The sequence below is a fragment of the Lactuca saligna genome, chromosome 8, assembly GCF_052625555.1.
Source record: "Lactuca saligna cultivar CGN05327 chromosome 8, ASM5262555v1, whole genome shotgun sequence".
Classification (NCBI taxonomy): domain Eukaryota; kingdom Viridiplantae; phylum Streptophyta; class Magnoliopsida; order Asterales; family Asteraceae; genus Lactuca; species Lactuca saligna.
Window position 1 is genome coordinate 97,377,503 of NC_136424.1, and position 8,638 is coordinate 97,386,140.

Below are 8,638 nucleotides of genomic sequence, written 5' to 3' on the forward strand. Positions count from 1 at the left end.
GCATGTAAATCAACAGTTAACAAGAATTATGTTACTCTGATTGTGTTGTAGATCCATTCTCTTGTGTGTTTGCAACCACCACTCGTAACCATCCTATTCATCTTATAGCACAGGACAGGTGCTTCATCATATTCTTTAATCTTAATATTTAACTAAATGCACCTAATTGAATATAGCATGTGCTTTGGTCTTGATTTATATCATTGAATCTTTATATTAGTCATTATTATTATTCATGTCATGGATAATAATTGTGGTATTAATTTATTAACACTTGATTGATTCAACATGGAATTACAGCTACGTTGCACATATTGAGCATATGATGCCATGGATGAAACAACTGCTGCCTTCTCAATTGGTTTCAACCCCTCAGGAACAAAGTAAGCTTATATTATTTTGAAGGACTACAACACATTTTCTTTCATCTTTATTTTATTTGTTTCTTATAGAACCATACATTCCTTTCTTTCTGTTACAACATTGTACTTAAAAAAATCCACAATGCCATAATTGGTCAGACTTTTCAAAGTATAATTTCTTAATAAGAAAAAGAAATGAATGAAAGTTGGTTTCTATATAAATATCAAATTATTTGATTCAGGATATTTGCTGGATGCAACAGATCCATCAGGATATTTGATATTCATCGCCCTGGTAGAGATTTCCAACAGCATTCAACCATCCAAGGAAACTAGGAAGGACAATCAGGTTGGTGTGGTTAATTACAAGGGTATTTTGGGTATTTCACTAATAATGAGCTTTCTTCCTTGCTCTCAAGTATCATATTATTAATTTCCTTTTCTCCAAGTCATACGGGGATGCTTGCTACAGGGTCTTATAGTCAAACTATAGCAATACATAGAGAAGATAATATGGAGCTCTTATATGTCCTACATGGTCAAGAAGGTGGGGTTACACATGTAAGTAAGCCAGCTATATATATATATATATATATATATATATATATATATATATATACATATACATATATATATACATATATATATATATGCATGTTTATATTTAATCATGGTTTAAAAAATGACCATTTTACCCTTAGGTTCAATTCTCCAAAGATGGGAACTATCTTTGGAAAATAATGAAAGAGGAAGAGGTAATAAGAAGAGGAAAGGAAGAGATGAGACTCCTTATGACAGTAGAGGTTCAGATCCAGCATCTTGGAAAGTTCCTCAGGTACTGTCTATTATAGCTTGTAAAACTTGCAACCAGGTTGTGGCTATGTTCAAGAAACATGGGAGTATGAATCAGTTTACAATTCATGATTTGCAGATCAGTAATTGTGAAGTTAAGTAAGCTAAATAGATATTACAAACTTTTCTCTTACCTCAAGAACTTACATTCTGACTCTAGATACAAATTGAAAATTTATGGAAATGAAAATAGGGAAATTTATACAACAAAACTCACAATTTTAAGAACGGAGACTTCAGACAAGTGTCATTGTCTGGTTGTACTTTTCTTGAAAAGGGAATACAGGATCGCTAAAACAGCTAATGATCCAGACCCGGCTGCCATTCCATAGAATAGGGACTGCCAATCATACCCATCATCATTTGATTCTCGGGATTTTTGTGGTAATGATACTGCCACTGAAGTTTTGCATCTTTTATTCAGAGGAAACCCACATAATCCCTTGTTTCCTCCATAGGTATCCCCATCAAAAGTCTGAAACTGGGAGCCTGTTGGGATTCTTCCTTTTAATTGATTGTATGATAGATTAAGAACAGAAAGGAATGGAAGATCGGTGAGCTCTGATGGGATCTTTCCAGTTAGTTTGTTGGAAGACATGTCCACATTCAATACTTTCATATATTTGTTTATTATAGCATCCTATTTCCTTTCATTAATGACGATGTTTTACTTTTGAAGCTTTATATTCTTTATTAATGACAATGTTTTCAAATATTCATCTCCAGATTTCATCTTTGTAAGGAAAACAAGGATACACAAGAGGCATTAGGGGTAAATATTCTTTTTGTATCATTTGAGTTTTTACATTTTCTCTCTATCTATGAAGTCTGACTTTATGTGGCACTTGCATAGCGTAAGAAAGACAGAAGGGTGGGTATGTTGAGACTTGAGACATATGTTCTTACTTCTTATGCAATATAAACATTTTTATGACAATTTTTTCCCTTTTTCTATATAGGCACAATTCTCACAGATGCGTCCAATTGCAATGGCGCCAGCTGTAGCACCACGTATGCCAATGTATCCACCTGGTGGGACAGGTTTAGGTCAACATATATTCTATGGTCAAGCTCAGCCTACATTCATTCCTCCACAGGTAATAACATCAGTTAATAAAAATTATTCTTTTTATTATAATCATGTTTCAAGATTTTTCATGGTGTTGAATATTTTGTTCTTGTAAAGATCTTTTCAAAACTAAACAATTTTTTTAAAAAAATCATGTACAGCCTGGATTTGGGTATCAACAGTAACTCGTGCCAGGTATGCATCCAGGTGGCACCCCAATGCCAAACTTCTTCATGCCAATGGTGCAGCAAGGTCAACAAGTTCAACACCCAGGTGGCAGGCGTGCTACTGGTCCAGGTCAGCAAAACCAGCAGCCCATAACCCTAATGCAGCAACAGGTTAGAATTCTAATCTCTTTTAAAAAAATTTCAGTGATATTAATAATTAAATTAATTAATTGAGATTGATTACAACAAATTAATAATAGATGATGCGTTGAGACACTGGAATCACAAATGAATTCCAATCTTCGTGGGACGATGTACCGTTACCCCTTGGACAGAATGTTCCAGATGGTTCCATGAGCGGAATTGGAGGTGGGGGAATGGTTTCTGTTCCGTATGACATGGGTGGAATGGCATTGAGAGACACTGGAATCACACAACCCATTCCGATTGGTGCGTTGGCTTCTGCACTTGCTAATGCTTCCCCCACAAAACAGAGAACAGTATATGCTGCAGTTGTGAAACACATGGAAACTGTCGCAGGGGTAAACCTGTCATTTTATTTACTTGTGGATTAACTTAAACACTGCAAGTGTATATATTGACTCAGAATGTGTTTATATGTGCAGACTGAAGTAACTTCCATTAAGGAAGAAGCAGTGAGCATGATTCGTCATCCAATGGATGGTGATATTCTTTTAGTTTCTGATATCATCATTTAAATTTATTTTTATAAATTGAGACAGAAATGTCATATGATTATTTGTTTTCTTTAATGTAAGTTTTTTATTACATTATATTTTTAATAATATAAAAGTTATTAATTATATTTGTAATAATGTAGTGTTTTGAGATTGTATCGAATATTAATGTTTTGCAGTTAAATTTACCATTTTATATATTTTGTAAATTTACTGTTTTAGCAATTTTGTGATATGAGAACTGGGAAATTATAGAGAAAAATGAGCAGCTATATGGGCATACCTATAGAGACGACATGTTGTTTCTATAGGTGGGTCTATAGAGACGACATGTCGTCTCTACAGATGCATCTACCACCACGCCATGTTGTCGCTAAGGGCTAAGGTGAGTCGACTATATCTCTATCTATGGAGACGACATGTTGTGTTTATACATATACCAATAGAGACGACATGTCGTCTCTATAGCTTCATTTATGGAGACCAACAACGTATAGCGACAAACCAAAACAGGACGACATGTCGTCTCTAAAGGATACCTATTGCGACCATATTTATAGCGACAACCAAAAATATCTATTGCGACGGGGCTATGAGGACGAGAGCTGTAGGGACGACATGTCCTCCCGGCCACCTATAGCGACGACATTTTTAACCTACAGAGACGACATTTGTCGTCCCTATAGGTCCAGTTTCTTGTAGTGGGTTGAAGCCATGGATAACCACAACTATATGTACACTACTTTTAACAGGATTTTTTGTAATTTTAAAGGTGTGGAAAATGAAACACATTTCTTTTGGTTATTGGCTCATCGATGGATTGTTCAAGGTGTTGAGCATTTCATGGGTTGTGAGTTGTCACGGTAGAACTGGGCATTTTGTGGTTTCATTTGGCTTAAAATTGCAAGCTTTATTAGGTTTTAGGTCTCCTTCATGCATCAAGTCCTTAATTAAGCATTTCTTGAGTTCTAGAGCTTTTTTTGGCATGTATGAACATAAAGTTGACAGATTTACATGGTTTTCCAGCTCCAGAGTATCAGATCCACATTTTGAAGCCTTAGATTGATAAAATAAAAAAAATAAAAAAAAAAGGACATAATTTATTAAGCTCCTAGAATTTGAACTAACACAACGAGTTGTTAGTCCAACTCGACATGTTGTTTTGATTTGTCGCGATTCATAATTGTTGGAGAAACTCAGCGAATTTATTGGTGCACTCGGCGAGTTGGGTCAACATGGACTGTTGACCTTGACCGTTTACTTGACTTTGACCACGGTTGACCAAGTTTGACTTTGATCATGGTTGATTAAATTTGACTTTTGAGGTCATTTTGGGTATTTTGGGGTTTTGATGGAATTGGTCACATGATGGTTGTAGGCATTTGAGTCGGGAGCTGAGATTCGAAACTAGATCTTATCAGTTCAGCACTACTTGTGAGATGAGTGTTCCTTAATATACTTGTTGGGTCGAAGGCACTATGGCCAGCCCTTTTGGAATGGGTATCATGATTATTGCATGATTGAGTATTATAGTGATATGTTAGATCTGTATCCTGGTGGATAGGATAATGTTATGCGTATTGATCTGTAAGATATGTGCTTGTCTGTTGATTGATTATATGTTTATAAGTTATGTATATTTCGACATGTGTGTGGTTGGGTTGAGACTGTCTTACTTTGTGTTGAAGGCTAATAGACCCAGGGCGGCCCGGATAGATTGGATGCTTATAAGATAGACCAGTCAAGCCAAAGGCCCGAAGAACGATCAAAACGGGCTGAAGGCCGAGTGCGGGGGTCCAGACATGTTGAAGGTTTTGTATGCGTGTTGTTGTTATGATATTTATGATTATGTATTGTGGTGGTATTTGGGGGGAAACTTACTAAGCTTTGAGATTATAGTTTTGGATTATGTTTCAAGTACCTCAGAGGATCGTGGGAAGGCGAGGGTGTGATCGTGCACCCCCTCATGATTTTATTTTATGATTTTGGGATTTCTCTAATGTGAAACTTATTTTGAAAACAATTTGTAAACAATGATGGTTTTAGGTTGATTTAAAAGTTTAAATTTTCAATAATATTTTACGAATATTACAAGTTGGTATCAGAGCCTTGGTTTGAGTAAATTGGAGAAACACTCATGTGAATCTAGTCTCAAACTATGGAAAAAGGATTTTCAAACAAAATGAATTTTAAATGGTTTTCAATATACTCAAGGATGATGTGGCAGTTAGTGGTAGGATGAGTTGTGTGGGGTCAGTCGGCTAGTTGTGATATGTTTAGCCTTCCTCTAGGGAGTGAGGATTGAGTGTATGGTTATGCTTATGGGTATTGTTAGGGTGTTGTGATGATCCTTGAGACAAATATGGGTAGGTGTGGAAGGTATGATGGGCCCAACTCCAAAAGATACAATGTTGATGAAATAGTGTGTTGCAAATTTATACGTCAAATGGTTTAGACAAAACATGTTTGTGGCATTATCATCCTGAACTCGTCAACAAGAAACGCGTTGTCTAACTCCAAAAGGATGGAGTGTTGGAATCATTTAACTTAATGTCAAATGATACATGCAAAACTTCCTTACTTGGAAAGATGACTAAATCACCTTTCACTAGTTCTTGTGAAAGAGGTGAAGGATTGTTGGAGCTCATACACATAGATGTGTGTGGGCCCTTTAAATCCACCACAAGGGATGCAAATAGATTTTATTTGACTTTTACCGATGATTATAGCAGATATAGATATATCTACTTAATCAATCATAAGTCAGAAACCCTTGAAAAGTTCAGACGAGAATCAATTAGGCAGGAAGATCAAGATGCTCGGATCTAATAGAGGTGGTGAGTATCTTAGTATCAAGTTCCACGACTACCTCAAGGAATGTGGAATTGTTTCCCAATTAACACCCCCTAGGACACTACAACTTAATTGTGTGCTGAGAGGCGTAATTGAACCTTGTTAGACGTGGTTCGTTCCATAATGAGTCTGACTTCACTTCTAATCTTATTCTGGGGGTATACCTTAGAGACTGTAGCACACATTCTTAATCTTGTTCCAACAAAGAAGGTTTCCAAAACACCTCACAAGATATGGATATTGAAGGTTTCATCGTTGGAACATATCAAGGTTTGGGGTTGTGAAGCTTTTGAGAGACTCGCAACAATCTTGAACCTCGAAGTGAGCGATGTATTTTCATCGGCTATCCACAAAAGTCCTTTTGATACTTGTTCTACAGACCAAGTGAGAACATGGTCTTCGCATCACTAAGGGGAGTCTTTCGCAAGAGAGAGCTCATATGCAAAGAGGACAGTGGGAGTTATTAACAATCAAACAATAATTTTATAATAAATCTAAGATTGATTTTAAATGTTATCATTATGTTGAGTTATATCAAAAGATACAATGTTGGAACTTGGGAGTTGTACATACACAAAGTTATGTAAATATAATAGAAAGAAATGTAAGTTGTTAAAAATAACTAAGTCATTATTGATATCTTTTAAATAATAATTTCTAACTAAATTAAAAACTTTATGTTAAATATTGTTATTAGGTTAAAAGTATGAAAAGAAAGACATCTTTTATAAGGTTAGAACTAAAAATTTATTAGTTACATGGTTGTAAAATTCGACCAATTCAACTAAATACTTAGCAAGTTACTCGAACTCCAACCGAAGCGAGTTTGACCAACTCGGCTAAAAGACTTAGATATTAATCAATTTTGGTCCAATTATAGTCATACTCGGATCGGTTAAACTCATTATGTCAAGTTGCATAATTTTTTATTGAAAACTCAGTTTGAACCGAGAAAAATATGATCAAAATCATTTTCGAAATTTTGAAACTTAATTGGACACTTACCAACAAAGACAATCTCACTGAAGAATACCCTCAACAACCTATAAAGGCAGACGTAAGAAAGTTCCCATAGTTTGGTCCCTTTAAAATATTTCATAGTCTTTCATATTTATTAAGGATGAGATATTATCCAAAAAATTTAATGTTTAATAATTTTATTTTTCAATAATCTCGTAACTTGTTCTCCATAAAAGTAAGTTTTTATTGAATATTTTTTTTTAAATCCCAAAACCATAACTCCATTAAAGGTATGTAATATACAAAGTTCGTTTATATGTGTTTTCATGATTCAAAAATTCATTATAAAATGAATATATTTATAAAATATAATAAGTACATATTGTGTTTATGAAACAAATTGATTTTCCAAACAATTATAATTTATATTTAGGTAGATTTTTTTTGTATTTATTTAATATTATTTGGTGGGATGTCATGTCCACCAAGCAAATTACACCATTTGTTTGCAAATAAAACGTAATATAATGGTAAAAAGGGTTATCGATCATCGGGGAAACGGTTGTATTCAATCACCAATGCAATCTAAAGAACTATTGTAAATAAACTACCTAACTACAAGTAAACTAAAAGGGGGGTTATGATTGCTTGAAAACTAAAAGACTTGAATAATTGAAAACTTGCAATTAAGCAAGAAAGTGAGATGCTCAAATATTGAAGAGAATTGGTAAACCAAGGCAATTCAACACAATAAACATTTGTGTGTTTATCATTAGGATTTAACATGAAGCTTATCATTCTTCCCAAATTGGTTATAGCAATCATGAAACATGATATGCCAAGAATTCTCATAGGTATTATGGAGGTTGGGGAAGCCCACAACACACCTTCTTAATCAAAATCAAATATCTAATTGAATCAATTGAACCCAAGAAGTTGATTAGCCTTAAGAATGAAGAAATCTCCAATTTATAGAGGATGTCAATACTTACAAATCCATAAAGGAGTTATGATTCATAAACTAGAGATGATTTCTACCATCATAAAGCTCTTGTTCTAAGTAAATTCAATGATTCAATGTTAAACTAAAGAAATAAACCAACAACTGTTTATTAAAGTACCAAGCTCATGATCAAAGCACTAAACAAGCATAGAAAATATGAACTAGAATGATAGACATAAGATAAATGATAAATAAGCATAAATCCTTCAAAAACCCACAAACATTCAGAGGTTTTAGCCAAGGTCTACCAAAATAGAGAGTTTAGACACTCATGGCAATAAAACAACAATCACAAAAGTCTAATTGCATAAAGAAACTACCAATATCTTGGAAAGATGAAAATAAATGAGTCTTAAGCTTCAAAATCACCTCCTCCAGGTCTCTAATGGTGAAAAATCGAGAATGTCGCTGATAGATCTGATCTCCCAAGGTTATGGTGTGCCAAATGACCAAAATGCCCAAACTGGGCAGTTGCACGGGTACCCGCACGACGGAGATTCGACCCGCACAAGTGTTGGTGTAATGTTATTGGCTCCTCATTCCTCCACTCCATCCTTCCACTACCAAAGATTCCTTTGGTCCCCTCCATATCTATCTGATTCAAACCATCCAATCATCATTTAGCTACAAAACTAGATGCACCAAGCCCAAAACAAAAGTCCAAGATCCATCTT